The 21,168-nt window shown below is 46.1% G+C and overlaps 1 protein-coding gene across 3 annotated transcripts in view; it reads left to right on the plus strand.

Annotated features, from left to right (window-relative positions):
* Positions 1-315: 315 nt before the first annotated feature.
* Positions 316-21,168, plus strand: part of nrip1a (nuclear receptor interacting protein 1a) — a 31,144-nt gene continuing 10,291 nt past the window's right edge. Inside the window, exon 1 of one of the 3 annotated variants that reach the window (XM_042063711.1) lies at positions 316-578. The gene's annotated coding sequence lies outside the window, so the exon portion shown is untranslated. Of the gene's footprint in view, positions 579-604; positions 729-4,866; positions 5,158-21,168 lie in introns of those variants that run through there. The other 2 variants (XM_042063712.1, XM_042063713.1) reach the window with 2 other exon arrangements.

The raw sequence follows: 21,168 nt of genomic DNA on the forward strand, positions 1-21,168 counted from the left end.
CTACCGTGTGATTGTAATACAGTTGTTATTATTATAAACTCTCTCTGTTATAAATTGTATTAAACATATATCACCATAGGACATTTAATACAGTATAGCAAAATGGCAACATGTGCCAAAATGATAAGTCTCATAGAATAATTTCAGAATTATGGTGTTCCTGCCTGTATTATGCTTGTAATAAACTTTATGCAGAAAGACGACGCCAAACGCGCAGGGGTCTGGACACTGGGTCAGTTGTGTCCCTGTGCCTTTAAGGGTGTTGTCCATGCAAGGGAGAGGAGGAGTGTAGATGGCATTGCAGAGTGCCGGGGATACCTTGAACAAACAATTCACCCGGAGTCGACTGCAGGACCTGGTGTTGAACTGCTACTAGAGGCAGAAAGACCTTTTCGTGTATACAGAATGTTGTGAAGGAAACGCACGAAGGGTCGAAATGTTCAGAACCATGTAGGCCTATTTGGCGAAACTGACATAATTCGAAAATATCGACTGTATGAAGACTCAGAAAAATCCTGCGCGTTTCTAAAAATGCAGCACAATTTCCCAAAGACTCCTATCGGTCTCCATCTAAACAGGTACGTGACCAACTGGATGTAGCCTACTTCACCACAAGCCGTCGCATGACATGACGAGGACACGGCAGCAGTATTGTTCGTGTGAACTAGCATGCAATATCAGTGTGTTTCGAATACATTCTCTGTTTGTCGAAGGAAGAGCAGAATAAGGTACGATACAATGAAATTCTGCTTTAGGAACGAGATTGGGTTTGTGTCACCGACTGATGTGTCGGTAACGTAGCATTAGTTTCCATTTTGTTTCATTTGCGAACGATGTAGCCAGCATCATTAAGGGTTACGTTATGTCTACAGTGGATGCCGTCTGGTTAATGGATAGAGTTTCTTTCACTTGTCACATTCAGTTAATTAAACACGGTTGGAGTTTATTTGTAGGAAGCGATACCAAATGGCTGTAACGGCTATTCGTATGATTCTTCATTTTTGTCCTAGAAAGTATTTTGCATAACGGATATTGTGAAGAGTAAGATGGACTTATTTGATCATTTATTTAACGAGAATCCAATTTTCCATTATTATTATTATTATTAGTATTATTATTAGCGTATTATTATTATTATTATTATTATTATTATAGGCTATCTGTCTTACCCATTTAACTTTTTTCCCCCTTGCTTGAGAACTTTGTGTTTTTGATGTAATATCCTATCTACAAAACTGGTATGTTAACTGTTGAATGTGGGTTTTGCCTTTGGTCTGTTAGGAGATGAAGTCGTTTCTGTTGAAACTGTTCAAAATGCTGCTGTGGAGTAATAATTTGGTTTTCCTCCGTTGCTCATTCATCTGATGTGGTTCAGGGATGACTTGTAACTGTAAAAATGGCCTCACTGGCCATCCACTGTCTTTTAATGTGGTCTCAGACAGTAGAGTGATGAAGATATCTATGGCATTAGTGGCAAAGGTTAGTGGGTGGTGGAAGGAGTGAAAGGGACACTTTCTAGTCTTGGTTAGCCCAAGCGTTCTTTTGAATGCCTCTGCTTCAGCATTTCTTCTAAGCAAGCTAAGAAGCTTCTAAACTGCGTGGCTCATTGCAGGGATGGATTACTGCACGGGCCTACCGGGCCCAGGCCCAGGGGCCCAAGGGGTCAGGGGGCCCTGAAGCCCAAGCCTTTGCATGGAATCATTGCCTCAATATCAACAAATCAGGATGTAGGCTATGAATCTGATTGAATTTAGTATTGGCCATCCCCAAAATGCACCAGAATACAGGAAATCACATCAAACAAATTAAAAAAATTCTGGGGGAGGACCCCCAAACCCCCCCTCCCACATATATACGACAATAAGTAAGGGGGCCCTTAATACATCTGGGCCCAGGGGCCCGAAAGTTCATAATCCGCCCATGGCTCATTGAGATAGTCTTTCCTTGCTTGACACACCTCTGTAGGTCGTTGAACTCTGTATGCTGTATGTGTGAAGGTTTATCATATTTTTATACAACAGTAGAACTGAACTGAACTGAGCTTGTTATAACAGGTCCTTTGCCATTATAGTAGACTTCTGTTGTTCTGGTGTTCTATATAAGCTGGTTCTTCTTGTCACTATAGAAATAACATGGCACTGAAAACACAGTGGTTGTGGATAGAAGCCTGTTTAGATCCATGCTGAGTGTGTCCTACTCTGAAGAGTGTTTACTGAATACTTTTGAAACCTGGTCAACACTAGGTTGCGAGTAACCTCAGGTCAGGTCAGCCTCTGCAGTTCCGTGGCCTCTTTCTCCAAGGACTCCTGTTTATCTCCAGTCTACTTTTTGAGTCAGACAAGGGCAGATACTCAACAACAGGCCTTGCCTCTCAGTTATTACAGCCACAGTATGCTAAAGCATTGCTGTGAATGTATTTGTTGCTTGGTGTTTATCTAAGAGACAGCCTTGTAGACGTACAAGAAAATGTCAACAGGGAACAATACCCTAGATGGACTTTGTTCTGGAAAGGGCAACAGTAGCTATAAGGTCACATTGTTCCCAAAGCACCTAAACACAAGGCTAATGCCCAAGTGTATGACAACTGCAGGAGACATTTATTAAGCTGTGTTCGTGACCCAAAACACCTAATACAGCATGCCACTAATAAGCTCTGGTGACTCATTGAGCACTGAGAGACAACAGGCAGACATAAGCTTTGGCAGAGAGGACAGGGGTGTTTTGCTCTTTGTATTGGTCACTGCATGAGTATAGCCACAGCCAGATACAGTCTTCTATTTGTTCAGTGAAATTGTCTGTCCAGTTTATCACAAGTGGCAAGCCCCAGGCACTGGACTTTAACCCCGGTACCAACACACATCAACATGTAAAGGGATAAAATGGCACTGAGTGAGTGCCAGTGTGTCAGGGCAGGGCAAACATAACATGTTGGTGTGGAAAAGGATGACATGAAAAGATTGGAAGTGGAGGATGGGAGTTTTGGGGGTGTGGGTGGTGAGTGGGCGGAGAGTGTCTTTGTTCACGAGATAATTATAGGCTCATTTAACGTACAGCGGGTCACGAAACCTCCCAGCGTCCCTGGTTTAATCACTTGTGATTGAGTTTTAACTACATTATTCATACTTTGCTGAAAGACAGGAAGAAAAGAAGGCTGAAATATATAGAGACGGAAAGAAAGAATGAGGGTAAAGGGAGGAAGAAAGAGTACCAAGCAAACCCACACTGAGATCGAGGTCAGATAAATCAAGCGGAGGGCCCACGCCAACAGCCGTCTTGTTGAAAAGACAACTGGCTAGATGAAATCTTGTAAACACCACCAGATCAATGAGCACACGCCAACAGGAAAACTTAGCACTGCACCAGCTTGTGTGTGAGAGGGTGAGAGATAGAGAGAGAGAGAGAGAGAGAGAGAGAGAAGAGAGAGAGGGAGGGAGGGTAGAGACGTTTATTGTGCTGCTTAAATTGGCTTGGTTCGTGGTTTGTGAACACAAAGAAGAAAGGAAGAAGGAAAAAGACAAATGTAAGCAAAGGATCCAGTATTAAACTAATAGCGTAAGCAAAAGTGGAGGGCAAAAGGAAAGGGAGCATCTTAAATCATGTCTTACTGTGCCAGCTCATCTATCAGCAGTGCAGCGCAGAAATGATTTTTCCATCTGTAGAATAGAAATGTCACCCCGAGGCAGCCGAGGTGTATCAGTGACATTTTTATAGAGTGGGCCTATATTACGCCTGCGGATTTATGATGTGCATGCCCCCTCCATAACGCGCATGAATAAATATATGCATTGAATTTGAAAGGTAAAGACAGACCCCCCCCCCTAAAAATATCAATACTCTCAAGAATCCTGCTCAGTGTATGAATATATATACATAGGCCTTTAAAAATAATTGGAATATCTACATAATTGCACTTCACACTTGGATTGCTTTTATTTGCAGGGTTATGGAAGTGGGGGTCAGAAATCCCAGTTCAGAGATGTAGAGGGTGGCAGATGTAGATTATTGGCTGGCACATGCCATCTATCTCTTTTCGGGGAAGGACCAGAATCAGACCTACCTAGCACTTGTTCTGTGAGAGGCTGCTGCTAGTCACCTTAACCATTTACACTTAAGAGGCAGTCAGAGCACATAAGACACTGCTCATCCTATGCATGCAGGGCACTGACACTGAGTATTGAGCATTTCTCCAGTCAATTTGCTAAAAATGGGAAAGTACAAAACAGAAGCAACGGTATTTAAAAATGAACGAGCTGTCATTTAGTCTGTTATAATTTTCTGTTGGGTCGAGAGAGAAAGACTTCCACAAACACATATGTTGTATTACGTGTCATATATGTTGGTCATATAGCATTACCATTACCTAATATAGACATTTTCACACACAGTAACAATCTTGTGAAGCAAATACATTATTCACAACTCTGTCAGAGTGCCAACATTGTTCTGGGTCCGTCTGTATTTTGAGGTGTGTTTGTATTCTAACAGTAATATTATGAGGGTGGCCTGGTGTTGTGGAGCTGAAATAGTAAAGTTGGGTTATTTTGAATGCTCCTGATTAGTCTTGGCTGTGCCTTTGTTTGTACAGCCCTGCTAGATTTTTGTAGGCCATGCTAATGTAGGATAGGGAGAGGTTTGAGAGGCTCAAGATGAAACAAAGCTCTGGAAGGGCTCAGCATAATTGAAGGCATAAGAGGACGTGGCAGACTGATGGTTAAATTGGACTTAGGAGTGTTATTCAACTGTGTCTTAATTTAACAGTCAAGGGAGCCCCAGTGATAAGAGAGAAAAAAAGACCACAATGTTAGTCATTCTCAGCCAATCCTAAGACCTGTGTCTTTTTTCACCTCTCTGAAGGTTACGAGACCTTGTCTCTGGCTCGCTGACGGATTGATGCATGTTCCTGTCGAGAGAGAGAGAGAGGGGAAAAAAACGGATTCCAAGTCCAAGGCCGCCGCAGAGCCGCTGTCCTATTAGTAGAGGGGGATTGTCCTTCACAACTTCTTAGCCAGCTGCCCTTTCTAGAGTCTTCCGAGCTCAGCCAAGGGCATTGTGTCTCGCTCGGTATCGGGGAGCGGAGGAGCCTCATGCTTACATAATCATCTGATTCTAATGCAAGCATCTGACACTGCACACATGCACCCTCATTGACTTCAGCAGGTATGGGAGAAGAATGGAAGATAAAAAGAGAAAGGATAAAAGGACAAGAGTATGGTGTTAGAGGAGAGATAGGCACAGTACCGGAACTTGATTGTGTCTTTTGCTTTTGAAAGCTTTTCTAAGAAATTAAATTTGACCAGCAATTAACTAAAAGGGGAATTTGAGAATTTATGAATGACAGGTAAAGATTGATATACAGTTCAAGGGGACATGTGTGGCATGGAGGCGAAGGCAGGGCTGACAGAGTGTGGCTCTGTGGATTTACTGCTGAGTAGTTCTTTTCATCCAAGATGCAGAGGTCCAGGCCAGCCGCTTGCACCAGTCAGGTCCCTGCTGGATCCCATTGGTCCCCTTTTAATACACAGCAGCTGCTGACATCTTACATGTTGCATGATGTACCGAACTGCTGCCGTGTCATCACGGGCCAAAATTGGGTTATAAGGACATGAGCTATTTAGTCCTTGATGACAATTTTGCTATTGATACTAGTGTGGGGGCAATATTTTTATCAATAGAATTATTGTCAATAGAATTGTTTTTGTTTGTTTGTTGGTTTGGCCAGACCACCAGAAGTCAAGCCAAATGTATCTAAAAGAATCCTTTAAGCTACTCTATATTTATGACTAAGCCTAATAATTAAGCCGTATATTTCACCTCTGGGCCTTATATAAGTGGCGAGCCAATGGCATCTCCTTACCACGCTTAGTTAGTGTTGGTAATGGGAGACTGGATGCCTGGCCTGCAGCTTGTTTATATTTATGCTTCCCAGGTAGCGAGCAAGGCGCTCGAGCCCAGACTGGCTAAGGGGAAACCCAACGCTTGACAGTATGCACCTCTAATTAGGACAGAGCTCAGCCAAAGCCTGATGGCCTGAGGGCAAATCCATCGCTATGCCTGGAGAACTGGAGGAGGCTGCCGTGCTGCAGCTCACACATTCATGTCTGATGGCATTCTCAGCACTGGGGTGGATTTTTCCACACCGGTCAATTCTGTGCCTCCGAAAGGGCAGATGGGCTCACGACTGTGGCATCTGTCATGTCTGATGGGCTAGTCCCTAGTCAAAGACTGAGCTAGGAGCAGTGTAGGATTCTCTCTGGGAGCTCGATGTGTTGAAGGGAATGAGGCTTTATTTGTGAACACGTGTGAGCAGGTCTGCTTTTCAGGAGAGCTCATAGCAAGAGGGGTTTCGTCACGTCTGAATCAGTAGTACATATGCACAGAGTGGAATAAGCCAAAGGTATGTGTTCAGAGAGATGAGCAGGAGTGAGTGACAATTTGAGTGCCTTACAGTCAGGCGTCAAAAGTTCAGAGATGGTAAGTGAAGACAAAGAGAAAGAGAGACAGAAACAGACAGACAGACAGACAAACAGACTGAGATATTGTGTATGTCTGTGTGTGTGTGTGTGTGTGTGTGTGTGTGTGTGTGAGTGTCTGTGTCTGTGTGTGTTTTTTTTGTCGAGCTGAATCACTGAACTCAAGAGGTGGCGGTGATCTGTTGCTGGGCAACAGAGGACAACCCCCATCCCCCACACCAGCGTAGATGGATATGCAGTTTAGTCTTCCTGCCCAGGGGGTTTCAGTGTTTTTAAGTTCAGGTCATGGCACTCTATGGCCATGTATTCTCTGTTTGTCCTCCATGTTTGAATTGTTGAAGGAATTTGTGCAGGGCAGTGATGGGGATCCTGGGGACAGCTGGATAAACATTACACTCCTGTGTGTTTCACATGTCTCTTTGATATGCCAACACTTGTGTCTAGAGTGCTGCCCGCCTTCCTGCTGTTTGCTTTAGGTTGTAAATTCTTGATTTGATTTGTTTGTTTTTCCTCAGCATAATCACTGATGTTAATCACAGGATATTTCAATATGTTTTGGAAAAGGTATGTGTGTGTGTGTGTGTGTGTGTGTGTGTGTCTTGTATGAGTATATGAATGAATGAAAGAATCAGGAATAATCATAATCATCACACACATTCATCAGAACTCCCAGACATAGGTGATGCTGCTAGGTGATGGGTCTGCTTTATTAAAACAGGCTAAAGTGTATGTGTGTGTGTGTGTGTGTGTGTGTGTGTGTGTGTGTGTGTGTGTGTGTGTGTGTGTGTGTGTGTGTGGTGCGAGAGCATTGTGGCCCTGACGCCTTTCAGTGAGTGTGTAGAGTGACCATGGTGCGCAGGGCAGGCCATCTCCCCTTGACTTCATCACATAATTACAGCTGATGGGCTCATCCACTCTGGAACTGCTCTTGACTGTTGTATTTTTAGTGGGCATGTCCAGTAATGGGTCCCTGAAACCTGATGCCACTCCTACTGCTGAGTGCAGAAAGGGTGTCTTTTTTACCGAGTCTCACCCACAGTTCAAGGTTGTTATCCAATCTGAATGTCACACCAAGGTCAAACAGGATTTGATAAGCTGCTGTCAGGTCTGGAGACATGAGACCTTTTAAAGGGCAGTCATATGGGTTCATTTTGAGCCGTGGCGACAGCTGTGGCAGTAGTTGAATTTGCTATGCATCATTTCATAATGCAAACAAACTGAATTGCACAATGTCTGAAAAGAGCCTCAGTCTTGCTCCACATTGAAGTGTGGTTACATAACCTTTAGATTATGTTTGGAAGTTCAGTAAAGTGTGAGGATCGGTTGAGCTATTTGCTGACATTGTTTCTACTATTGCTTTGCAGTGTCTATTTTCTCTTTTCCCATATTGGAGTATAAGTCATTCTTCTCTTACTAGTTCAGAAAAAGAAAATCGAGAACTTGCAGACAGATGAAACGGCATTGTGTTTGTGTCTTGTGTAATCATATCAAAGGACAGGCTTGAATACTATTTTTGCAACAAAATTGCAGGACACAGAAGACAGTAGTCAACACTTTGAAAAATTAGATGGAAATTGTGTGATTAGTACCACTGTATGAGAGACCTGCCAAAATGTCAACATCTAACTCACATGCCTTTTCTTAATTCTGTAATGGAGACTTGTCAGGCGTTTGCCAGAGGCTAAATGGATTTTGGTCTCAGTGCTGGCAGAGCTGAGTCACTCGCTCTGACACAGAGGCAAACCTGGGTGGCTGGTCTGCACCATTCACAGCTGAAACAAGCCTGGTGATCTGCAGAGCTGAACCGGAAAACGGGGGAAAATGTCACTGCCCCTCCAACATGATATGGGCCAACCTGAAGCAAACACATAGCCGCTTGTTCAACTTGTATTCAGATCACTGGCTTAACATGGGACCTGTGAGATTGGGTAGCAGTGACTGTTTTTGAACAGAGACAGTTAGCAGTGACTGACCCTTGGGCTACTGTTTCAGTGCCAGAGCGCTCTTCTGAATCTACTTCAGTTGTAGTTTTAAGGAAGAGGAAGGCATCCTCTTAAATGTGTGAGCTGTGATGAAGTGGAGATACAAGTATATAATGCCGAATACTAATGTAATATCTTTTCACTCCTCTACATCTCTGTGCTTATTGTTGTCAGTTTCTGAAACACGCCAGCTTTAGATGCTTATTAATTCAGTCATCCCTTCTCACACTACAAAATACAAAAAAAAAATTCCCTTCTAATGCAACTGCCACCACTTCAGAGAGTTGTCAGAGAGCTGTTGGACGCATGGCACACATGTATCAGCGCCTAGCTTTGTGCTGATCAACAGAAAGCTTTTATGTGCCATTGCTCTGTTTATGTAACACGGTTCAGCAGTTTGAGGTTGACACAGAAGCCAGACAGCTCCGATTTAGCTGGCCCTTTTTCCTTTCTAAGCTATCTGCATGCACTTTTTTGTGGCTTGACCTTACTGATTAGGACGAGATTAGGGTTGACCTGAAAACATTCTGTAAATAAGGGCAATGATCTAATTGGACAGGGCTCTGCCGCTCTAGTCGCGCTCTGGCAGCGCGCTGCTGCTTGTGTGGGTGGGAGCAGGAGCAGGAGCAGGAGCCAGCAAGGAGAGGTGAAGGGGAGGAGAAGCAGCCATTCTGCCCATAAATGTGCTGAAGACGACACACGGCAGGACCAGGTTCAGCCATTAAAGAGACTTTATGGCAGCCATGATCAGTGTTCCCCTGGGGTGTAAACACACACAGATACCCACACATGCAGACAGACAGACAGACACACACACACACACACAACCACACACACAACCACACACACACACACACACACACACACACACACACAAACACACACACACACATACACGCACACACACACACACACACACACACACACACACACACACACACACACACACACACACACCTATATCTGTCAAAGGGAATTGACCCGGCCATGAGTGATAAGTTCATGGAAAAAGCTGCTATTGTGCAACCTTCTTTTGTTCTCCCTCCTCAAATGATTCCAGTCATTGTGAATGAGAGAGAAGAAAGCTAGTCTGTACAGTAGCGTTTGGAGAGATAAACTGCTGTTTGTCCAGCGTTGTCCACATGGCCCTACCTCTGTCTCCCCCCTACAGCAGCCGCTCTCTGATCCCCTGTGACTCTGACACAGAGCAGGAAATAAAAGTTGCTGGCTGCACTCTTGCTGCAGTGTGCGTGGCTTTTAAAATTCCCATCCACTTTCAGCTCGGAGCCTCCGCCGCCCACACCACCCCCAGCCCCCACCTCCCCCTGTCCAGCCCTCCGCCCCCGGTAACCTTCAGAGAGCACTGACTTCATCCTGGAACAATGTCAGATCCATGTAGATGAATATAATTAAACAAGTGCTTATCATCCAGTGGGGGAAAGTTTAGCGACGGGTCAACCTTGTTTGCCTCGCCGCTGAAGGTCAACTGGAGGTCAGGGCCACAGCTAGCAGGCAGGGGCAGTGTGCAGGGAGATGGAGAGCGGAGAGCAGCGGAGAGCCGAGCAGACCGTGGCTCAGAGCCCAAATGCAGGCCAGCATTTTTCCAGTTCACAAAAAGTGTTTTCACACAGAAGGGCTACGGCCATAAAGTTAGTGTTTACCCCGCTGCCTTTCTGCAACCACCGCTTCAGGTATTCCTCTTCATGATTAAGTGTGTGTGCTAGTCTGCTGTATGCAATGCCCCTCCTCCACACACACACACACACACACAAAATGAGAAAGATACAAAGGCAGCGCAGCAGGAGAAGAGAATAAGGGGAATCGATATTGGGCTATTTATTTGTTTATAGCAGTACAAAACAAATCATCACACGGGAGGAATTTGTACTGAGAGATAGTCGACAGCAGTAGCAGCAGCTGTTTATGGTTTGCACGTACATACCATGGAAGCAGGAAATGGCAGCAAGCACCTGCAGCCGGAAGCAGCCCCTGCTGTCAACACTGGCTGACGTGACCCAGGCACGTGCAAGGAACTCGGCTCGCTAGAGGATGGAATTTGCCATCGTAAGGTCATGGTTCAAAGAAAGGAAGCTGCTTTGGACAAAAGCATGCGGGCAATGACGAGACGGAAAACTAGTTTCATATGTTTTCAGAGTAGACAAACAAAACAAACAAAAGGCTCTTTCATCACGTGACAGTGAGCCCTACAGGACTGTTGATTACCACAAGAGTCTTCATTGCCAGTGGCAATATTGGGTTTATTTTTTTGAGGGAAAGGCCAAGCATATGGCATATGCAATCTTCACACGCAATGTGCATGCACCATCAGTAAATGTGTTGAACAGCCTGACCGACGCATGACCCGTGGCTCTGAATGGTATTTAATAAAGACGGCTGTGTGTCACATACATGACCCCTGATAAGGGTTGAATGCATATCTGACCATACGAGCATTTGCTCTCATGGCGCTAGAGGTTAATAATGGCTTGTCTCTGTGGACAGGCTCGGTGGAAGTCTGGAACTTTTCTTTGTAGGCCGTGTGTGCATGACCTATTTTTTGGGTCACAGAACCCAGCACTGTTTGGATGAGAAGCCACAGTAAATAAGAAAAAAAGTAATCTGGTATGAATTTCCTGGGGTTGCTTGTGCCTGTGGCTCGGCCCATATTTGGAATTAGGTTGGTCAAATATAATTCACATTTATTCTTACATTTACATCACATTTATTCATTTTGATGATGCTTTTGTTCAGAGTGACTTACAAAAATAGAGAATAATCAAAGAACAGGTACAATTCACCCATGAGTTTGAATGCTTTGAGTAAAGAGAGGCACCTGTATTTAACAGCAGTCAGCTGTATTCACAGCATACAGAGGCCGTATGTGTTTTTTATAGAGCTAGCCATCTTTAAGTGTGTGCTTATATTTAGACACAATCCAGGTTTTATCCAAAGCAATTCACACTGAGGGCATAGTGTTATCTGTGCTTACAGACAGAGAGATCTGAAATAGCACCTCAGTCCTCAAATGCCATCAACAGTGAATCAAGAATGGTTCCTATATACTTACTTTATACTATACACTATATTCGATATACTATGCACAAGAACAGTTTTTCCCCTTAAAGGGTTTATGTGTTCTAAGAGATTATATAACATATGCACTCATTGAATTACATCACATTTTCAGATAAGTATGTTTTTAGTTTTCCTTTCACAAGTTCCAAATATCTTGTTGTTGCCAGGCTGTGTTTGGTAATAGTCTGTGTCTAAAGGGTTTTTAGTGGCGTAATGTCATGAGTCTGCCCTGCCTGTCTCTGAGGATCCTGTTTCTGCAGTGTTATTGCCTTGACCTTGTGTAGTCTCTGTGTGCTGTCACTGCTGTGAAGGTTTTGCTCTTGCCCCTGGTCCTTCTCAAGGTCCCTGGCAGGTGTCCGTGGCATTGCCGTATGCAAATACCTCCCCCTAACTGGCATGACTTGGCACTAGGAGAGCTTCACCTATTTTGATTTCACTAAGCTAAATTAAGAGTGATGGCCATGGCAGAGAGTGTGCTGCTTTTTCTCAGATGTACCTGTGACGCAAAGCCCAGGACATTGGTCAGACCCCCAAGAAGAGGAGAGGCCGCTCTGAGAAATGACACACGTGCTTGCCATACAATTTGAGCATTCTCAGAGCTAAACGCTTCTGAGACCACAACACTTATGCGGCTGTGACCTCTTAGAATCATGTCAAATAGAAGAAATGCGGTCAAAAAAGTTGTTGGGTGATGGTGATGGGCATTTAAAAAAAAAAAAAAACATTTAAGAAACAAGCCAAAGGCATAGAGCATGTGTCACCAGTGTGTATGTACGAAAGGGCTGGTCGGAAAATTCAGTGCAGGTCTCCTTCTTCTTGATGGCTCTCCCGGGGCGGAACCTGAGATGGTTCTGCGGAGAGAGGAGCACACCCAAGTACAGGACAAGAACAGCTGGGTACAAGTGTGGCAGCACTCCGGCAGGAGATAAAGTTACATCCAATGAAGGGTAGGGCCCCACGCTTCCTCGGAACGGGGCCCGGGCCTCTGGGAAGCTGTCATCATTCACATCGTAAAAAAAAAACGTTGTTTACTCCAAGGCAGTTAGGTACCCTCCTAGTCTCCACCCTCTCCGCAACGTGTCCCTACCCCTGTGTGTTGATTTGCAGTATGTGTTTAGATTATTTAGTCCACCGGATGAAGGAAACTCAAGTCTGGATGGAGTGCTGGTCTCTGCTCCACTCTTTTCGACTCTTCCAAAGGTGTGATCTGAGGTGTTCACTCAATCTGAGATTTGTCTTTTATGGTGACCGGAACCTTTTTGCCACAGCGCTGTCCACCCCACATTTCATTCGTTAAGTTGCATAACCTCTAAAATACCATCCCGTAATGGGAAACATTCTCTCTCTCTCTCTGAAATGCTGCCAAATATAGCAGGTAAAACTCAATTCCAGATATATCATTTCACTCTCAATTGCAAGCAAGCAAATGGCAGCTTAATGACTACGTAGACGACCTGACCTTTTAGAGAACTGTTACGTTTCATCTTAAGCATCCACCCCTCACCAGGACATTTTTTTCCCCTCGCCCTCCATCGTGCAAGATAAAAGAAGCAGCTGGGGGAGAGAGGCTGCTGGAGATCTCTATCTGGGCGCAGGGGAAGCTTTTCTTTTCCCCCATTTCCTTTTTTGTCTTGCACATGCAGTTCAAGGACGGCTGCAGGCAGCTCAACCCTCGCTGAGGCACAGCAGCGCCTCAAGGTCGCGTACATTCACCCCGTGACATTCTGCAACAACTCGAAAGGGAGTGTGTGTGTGTGTGTGTGTGTGTTGATATGGGTGTGTGTGTGTGTGTGTGTGGAGTAGAGCGGAGGTAGGGTTGCAGTTGAAGTTATGTCTCCCCCTGAGAGTTGGGTAAACAGCCTCTCTGTTGCACTGTGTGCTCCTCTCCTGCTGGAGAACTTCTGCCGCGTGGCGGGGGCCGCTGGGCTGCTGCTTCTCCAGCCATCACGGGGCAGGACAGGGCAGGGCACGCTGGGGCTTCACCCATCGTCACTCCACAGGACACGCCGTGGCAGCAGATGACATGGTCATCTGTCAGTTAGGGCACACGGAGTTGGTGGCACTGAGTGAGCTTTGGAAACAGCTTTGTTGTTGACACATAGGCTGAGAGGGAGAGGGCAGCCGCCATGAAAACGACGAGAGAGGAGACACACACACACACACTCCCTTAAAGGGACAGGCCCTCTCTGAAGTCCACAGCAAGGCCTCCGCTCGATGGCTCATGCTGTTTTCATCCTCCCCATTAACTTTTTAATCCGGCTTCATTTCTGCTAATTAGCGACAGGGAAGACTGAGCCCTGCCACTGGTGACAGGCCCGCGCCCCTCCTGCCCATCCGTCTGTGGCAGGCGGCTCGACTGCTACCTTCCCCCAGAGTTGCTGTCATTACTTTTGTCTTTTTCAAGTCCTTCAAAAGTGCTTATTATTATTTCGGTTGAAGCGAAAGGGAAAGAGTGTCGTCAGCTCTTCCGAGACCACGCCACGGCGCAGTCCAGCCCAACCTGAGCTGGAAGAACAAGAGAAGAGACAGCCAGCAGGGAATGTGATGAGAGAGAGGAAACTGTCTTAACAGCCACTAGCCCTCGTTTTCAGCTAGCCCAGAAGAGCGCTAACCAGGAAGGATAAAGCAGAGGTGGACAGGAGTACAATAAGCCACGAAACAGATGAGCAGATATCATCCTTAAAACATCTGTAGCTTGACTAGGAGAGAATAGAGAACCATTGTTTTAACACCAAGGTCATTTGGTTCAGTTCCAAAGCAATACAAATAGCATTGCCTTGTCTGGCTTCACTGTACCGAGTTTCTTCTTGGATGAAACAGATGAACCATCTTGTAAATGGCTAAATGGGTGGCGGCGTTGACTATCTAAAGGTGCGCTCCAGTGATCATTTTTACTGCAGAGGACTCCAAAGATGCAGATGTAGCAGGGAGGGCCCCTTCCTGCTCGCCGGATGAGAAATAGGGCACACTCAGCCCTCAGAGGTTGGCATGGGGAAGTGTGAGAACATAATTGCAAATTAAGGGGGGCCTTATGAGATCCAATTGGGACGCGGCCCTTGTCAGAAGCGGAGAAAACACAAACAGCCATCTTATTTTAATATTATTTGTAAACAATAATGCATGGCTCATGGGGAAATAAAAGTTCTTGGTCTCTTTTTTGAGAGCACAGTCCAATTTAGGACAGCTGTGCCTTACAACTATTGTGCCATCCCAGTCTTACTTATGTTGTTTTATTAAGCTTAAGGCGCCACAGAGTTTCCTATGACATCCCACACTGTGGCACAATCCAGTGAGATCCCAGGGCTAGAGCACAGCAATTGGAATGGTACACATGGGGACCATTTACAAACTGAATGCCTGCCTGACTCTCTCATCTGGAAACAAGCATTATCTTTGTACACGCCACGTCAATAAAGAGGCGAGGCTGTGATTGGCCAGGAAAACAAGCCATTTGCGAGCGAATCGGCTTTTAAACTGGGCCGGCGGTTTTGGCTCTCGCCATGTATTATTCATGATGCTCCACTCAGCGTCTGAAGAGCAAAAACGGGCCGCAGAGAGAAGACGAACACGCAAGCCCTGCTCCCCTCCTCCGCGCGTTGTCAACACATCTATTTCAAGTTCTCAGCTCAACTTTCCGCTTGCAGAAGTTCTTGTGAAACAAAGGTCACCTCGACTCCCTCCGCTCTGTGACTTTGATTGACCTCCATCAGAATCTTATGCGTAAAATATTCAACACACCCTTTGTCTGCAGAGCACACTGACACATACATTCATGAGGTCATCAGTGTGATGAGGGGGGTTTGATTGAGTCCTAATGAGACTGATCTTAGACCAGTCCCCTTGAATTATTCTATCTTTTGAGTTAGTTCTTAGTGAACATGCATTGGACGTGAGTTATATTGTATACTGTTGGTAAATGTAAATATACATCCCAGTGAAAATAAAGTGAAATGAGTGTCTTGAGCAGTAATGCCTTGATTTTATATACAAACTTCCTAGCCAGGCCTCTCAGTGAAACAGTGAATTCTGCTGATGAGCTCACTTTGTAGTGAGTCTCCAAGATGTACACCATCAGCATTTAAGCATGAGCATGTACAGCTGTTCAAGCACGTAAACCGCAGAGCCCCTTGTTCTGTCAGAGCCCGCTTGTATCCTTGAGATAGTCCTCACATTCTCCCCGAGCTTGTGCTGTTGGCTTGGATGGCTGTTAGTGAGACTTCACTTTCTTCTGAACCCTCTCCCTCCCCCAACACCTACCTCTCCACCTGCCCCCTCTCTCCATCCGCCCCCATCCAGGGAAAAGGCAGAGGACCCAGGCGCACTCTTCCTTTTAATGTGCTGGCTTTTCTTCAATCATTTAATTAAGCAGAGGAGAGATTATTCAGCCCGGAGTCAGCTCCGTCTCCCTTCCAGCACCCTCATCTATCTCTGATTAAACTTGTAACATTCTGTAGCTGCGCTGCTCCTCTCTTTCTGGGGCATGTGGCGAGAGATGGATAGATAGAGACAGGGAATGTGCGAGAGGTGAGAGAGGGAGGGAGAGAGGGGGAGAATGGTATTGTGACATTAGTGGAGAGGTGGAGAGGGGAGCTGCTGGAGAGGTCCAGGGGCCAAGGTGAGATCAGCTCTCCAGTTGTCTCCCTCTTTCACACTCCGTGTGTGTCGCCGTCCTGGGTGCTGCGTCAGCTCCGTGGGTGTGAAGTTCCACGACTGGAACAGTCTGATACTGTTGGAGGGAATGTGTGTGTGTGTGTGTGTTTGTGTGTGTGAGAGAGAGAGAGAGTTTGGGGAGGGGTTTGTCAGAGATGGGTAGTTTCTAACACACCGTTTATTGTAACCTTTCATAACTGTGTAGCTTTTCCTTTCTTCTCTGCCAGATAAAATATTGTCTTGCATGCACACCAGTGCGCATACAACAGATTGAGATGAGAAATCTGCCATCAGCCAGCGAGAAGAATTATCTTTGAGCTGCTTCTAAAAATAGCTCCAGTCAAAGCCAAGTATTTTTTTAAGTCAAGACAGCTCTCCTCAGCGATCATGACTGCCTAGTGGTGTGAGGAAGAAGGGATGGGGGTGTGGGGGGTGGAGGGCGTAAACGCCTTGGCGTTGTGCCTCAGAGACCCCACAAAAGCGGCCCCTAGAGAGGCCAGAGCAGTCCCAGGCTTGGGGGGAGGAAGGAGGGAGACTCCTCCCTTACTGAAGGGAAATGGTTAACATGTCGCTGTAATTGGCACCCACAGCTGCGTGTCCCCTTTGACAGACAGTCAGCATCGGGGGTGCGGCGGGGGAGAGGGAGGGGTGTGTGTGTGTGTGTGTGTGTGTGTGTGTGTGTGTGTGTGATTTCTTCCCTTTTTTCAGTTGCAGCCTCTGCTTTGCTTTGTGTGACAGCTGCCTAATTGGGCATTCTCTGCTTGTAGCGAGGCTGGCTCCTCTGGCCCCGGCTGCTGACGAATGGCAGCGGATTACAGATGAGGACACAGTGACCTGTTCGACCTTCCCACAGTCAGAGCAGAGGGGGGGGGGGCACCCCCTCTGACTCCACCCCCCACCCCCACCCCCCCTCCGCCGCACCCAGACGAGCAGCGCTGCAGGTCACTGGAGGATGAGGTCGTGAGAAGGTGGAGGATCTGCCAGGTGGCCAATGACAAGAGTGTCACATGACAGCTTTGCCCCCCCCCTCCACCCTCTTCATGTCACTAAGTCAAGGGCATTGCTATTGGCACTGCCAGCCCTCCCGCCTGCTTTGCCCCCACCTTTGTGAAAAAGTGTTTTGCTGCTGTTTGTCTCCCCCTTGCTCCCTAATGCGACACAGCCAGTGCAGGCTCCAAGCAGCCGATTGTTATGAGGGCTTTGATTTTGCTCATTTTCCTCCACCTTTATTCTCTCCATTTCCTCATTTGAATTTATTTTCCTCTCTCTGTGTCACTCCTGCACCGCCTCCCTCCCATCATTCTCCCTCTTTTTCCTCGTTTTCGCCCGTTGCACACTCTCTTGCGGCTGGGGGAGACAGCCACGGGGAGGTTGAGTCCTCTCGTTTAAAACTGATAATCACGCTCGTTATGTACATGATGGAGCTCCTCTAGTTCTGCAAAGGCAAGCAGTCCTGGCATCCATCTCCCCCTTCTCCCGCCCCTGCCCTCCCACCCCCACAATCTCCTCCAGCACGGCATGATGGATAATACGCTATATTAACTCTCTCCCCACACAGCCTGACAGGCTCTCCCCTTCACTCACAGCCACCCAAAACGCCTCCTCGTGTGCACTTTCCCTCTCCTCTCAGCTCGGGGTAATTAAAGTGCTGATTCACCAGAAAGTGACTGACAAACTGACAAACAGATAAATGAATTTGGCATTCAATCAACATAATTTAGATGGAATTAGATTAGACCCAAACAGAGAGAAACTAATTATTTAGCAAGGTTGTGGATTTGCAGTTTGGTTGCGTTTGCCGTGCAGGCCCTGAAAACATGTTTATTTACCATGCGGAGAGATAGGAGAAAGGAAACTCTGCTGCCTGAATGCAATGACTTGTCATTCTCAATGCAATGACTTAACTTCTCAATGTCTTTGCTCTCGGTGCAGTTTTTGCTAAATATTGATCTGCTTAATTGCAACACTAATTATGTACATTAGTTAGTCAATGCTCAGCTTTTATAATCTTTAGTCAATAAATGTTTAAACATGTACAGAAACACATGGTTTAGATGACTCCGACCTGATGCCTGAAAGGCCTTTCATATATGAATCCCACATGTATTTGTTCAGCTGTAATGGTTTAAAAAAAGCTTTGCTGTCCAAATAATTAGTAGCACATGCTGTGATTTGTCAGGGAATGTCCTTATCTTCCCTGGCAAATTAAAAAAGACTTTAAATGCCATTCTCTGTGAGAGCTCAGAGCTGTGGGGCATGCTGAAGCAATCGAGGTCTTACCCATTCAAGCATTTCGGTCTGGCTTAGCTTTTTTCCTTGGCTTTTTTGTTTGTGTGTGTGTGTGTGTGTGTGAGAGAGAGAGAGAGAGAGAGAGAGAGAGAGAGAGAGAGAGAGAGAGAAAGAGAGAGAGAGAGAGAGGTGTGCCACAACGGGGGGGTGGGGGGGGCTAGGGGGCTGTGTTGGAGTGCATGTCAAGAAAGAAAGAACTGACCATGGCCGTGTCCACTCGTCTGGGGTTAAAACCCACCTCTGTGGAGTTGGAGCAGCTCTTGCAGCCACTGAGGCAGAGAGGGGAGGGGGGGGGGGGTGAGGGGGGAGACTGCAAGTGTCCTTAGGATGTAGGAGCCTGGCCATGTGTCTTGCTGTTGTCACTTCGCCAGGATGCAATATCGCTCAGCCGAGGTAAAAAGCCGTCAGTAGTAAAATATGATGAATTATCTCATGCCGATGGAGGCGTGTGTGTGTGTGTGTGTGTGTGTGTGTGTGTGTGTGTGTGTGTGTGTGTGTGTGTGTGTGTGTGTGAGTGTGAGTGTGAGTGTGAGTGTGTGTGTGTGTGTGTGTGTGTGTGTGTGTGTGTGAAGGATGCAAGTTCTCGTGACTGTGGGTGGCTGTGTGTATTGGTTTGAGGTGAATAGAAATGGCATCCTTGTGTGTGTGTGTTATTTTGTGTGTGTGTGTGTGTGAGAGAGAGAGAGGGATAGAGTGAATAAGAGAAAGTGAGAGAGAGAGTGTGTGTGTGTGTGTGTATGTAGGGAATAAGTGCAGATGAGATAAAAAAGTGAGCCTGGGGAGGGAGGGGGAAGAGAGAGGGAGATGGAGAGAGAGAGAGAGAGAGAGAGAGAGAGAGAGAGGTGGCCGGGTGACCACAGGTTTAATGTTGACCTTGTTGTGCGTGCATTTAGCTGCTTTTCACTGCTGAGTTGTGCTGACAGAGTCCTCTAATCCTGGTGCTCACACAGTTTATTAGTGCTGGTAGTTATCTGTGCACAGAGACAAGGCTGCTGCCCCCTACCCTGCTTAGGAGCGGAACACATAGGGGAAGTGTCAATGAGGGAGAGACAGAGGGGGTGTAGAGAGACAGAGGTGGTGGTGGTGGTGGTGGGGAGCAAAGGCACATTAGTATTCAGACACAGTCTCCCTGCCTGCAGTGCAAATTGATTACTACACTGTACCTGTGCTTGGCATCTCAGTCCCGGAAAAGAAAAAAAAGGCAGGACTATACACTGTGTGTCTGGGCTGGCATCGCCGAGTGAAGCCACGCCAGGCTCGCCTAACCTCTGGTTTGAGGGGAAACACAACACTCCCGTATCGCTGGGGCCTCGGCGTTCTAATGTGCTGGTCAAAGTTAGAGAACAAGCAGCGTCAGAAGCAAGTCTGAGTGGAGGTGGACGAGGCTCATTGAGAAGCAGAAGGATAAAGACCGTGTCTAATTTGATTGAACGATTAAAATGACTCATAACCTTATAACTCATCAAAAGACAGCGGGCTTAAATGACAAGTCAGCTTTTTTGATGCATATCATTTGCTAGCATCATGAGGTGCTCTTGTTTGACACACTGGCAAACTTTTGGCTTTTTTGTAGTTTTAGTTCACTGTACTACCCATGCGTTTGTCACTCTTACCTTGGTCATAATCCCTGGTCAAGAATCAATGTCATTGATTTTGCACATGAATTATTAACATCTGTGGAGCTCATCAAATATGTTGCAGCTGTTTCAGCACCCTGCTATCTTTGAGCATCAGACTCCCACTAACCCTCCATGGCTACTGAGTGTTTTGGTGAGGAGATCCTCTCATTTATGTCCTGAAGTCGACAAATCAGGGCCAGACACGGACAGGTCAGATGGCTTGACATGCATAAGACCCATTCTGGTGTGTAGGCATTGGAAGGAGTGAAGGGAGGACAGTAGGTGAAGGCACATGAATAGGAGAAGAACAGAACACAGATGTCTGGGTTGTTTTTCAGACCACACAAAGTATTAGCCGCCAATAGTGAGTCATAACACAGGGCAATCCACAGGGCTTTGACATCCCTTTAAGTGAATTTGAGGGGGGGGGGGGGGGGGGATCAAGACCTTGGAAGATAGAAAATAGACTTGGGTCATTGAAAGTGTTATATACATTTTGTGTAAGAAAAGCCAAGATACCACATAGTCTGTCATGAAGGTAACGCAAGAGCACAATTGAGTTGAGAAGTGCCCACACATTCAAGACTCTCTATTTTTAAGTACTGTTTGTGAGGTTTTGTAAAGCCTGCCAGTTCTTATTATAACAAATCTCAGTGTTGTAATAGTAATTAACTTTGATCTACCATGAGGTGTTGGTTCTTTGAACTTGAGGTAATTGGACCTAGAAAGTTCTTGAAATGTCCTTGAGTTTGATGTTGAAGAAGCTGTGGAAACCCTGAGTGCAGTATATTTACAAGTCTTTGACAAGATACTAAATGCTAAGGCACATAAGCTTAATGGTTTTGATCAAGTGGGATGAAGGAGGTTCAGTATGTGCCTGCAGAAGATATAGGCCACAGTGACCAGGCTAGTAAGGTTGAGTAGTGACCTGGCCACCTGCATGTCTGGATAACAAGCCAAGAAAGCTTGGTTACATCATCCCAGCCAACAGGAATGGCTGCTGATGCCACTAAGCCGTTCATGACTGGCACACGTAGACCTGAACTGCAGAGTGGTCATGTGATTTATCTCCTCAGAGGAATA

This window comes from Alosa sapidissima, chromosome 15 (genome assembly GCF_018492685.1).
Source record: "Alosa sapidissima isolate fAloSap1 chromosome 15, fAloSap1.pri, whole genome shotgun sequence".
Taxonomy (NCBI): domain Eukaryota; kingdom Metazoa; phylum Chordata; class Actinopteri; order Clupeiformes; family Clupeidae; genus Alosa; species Alosa sapidissima.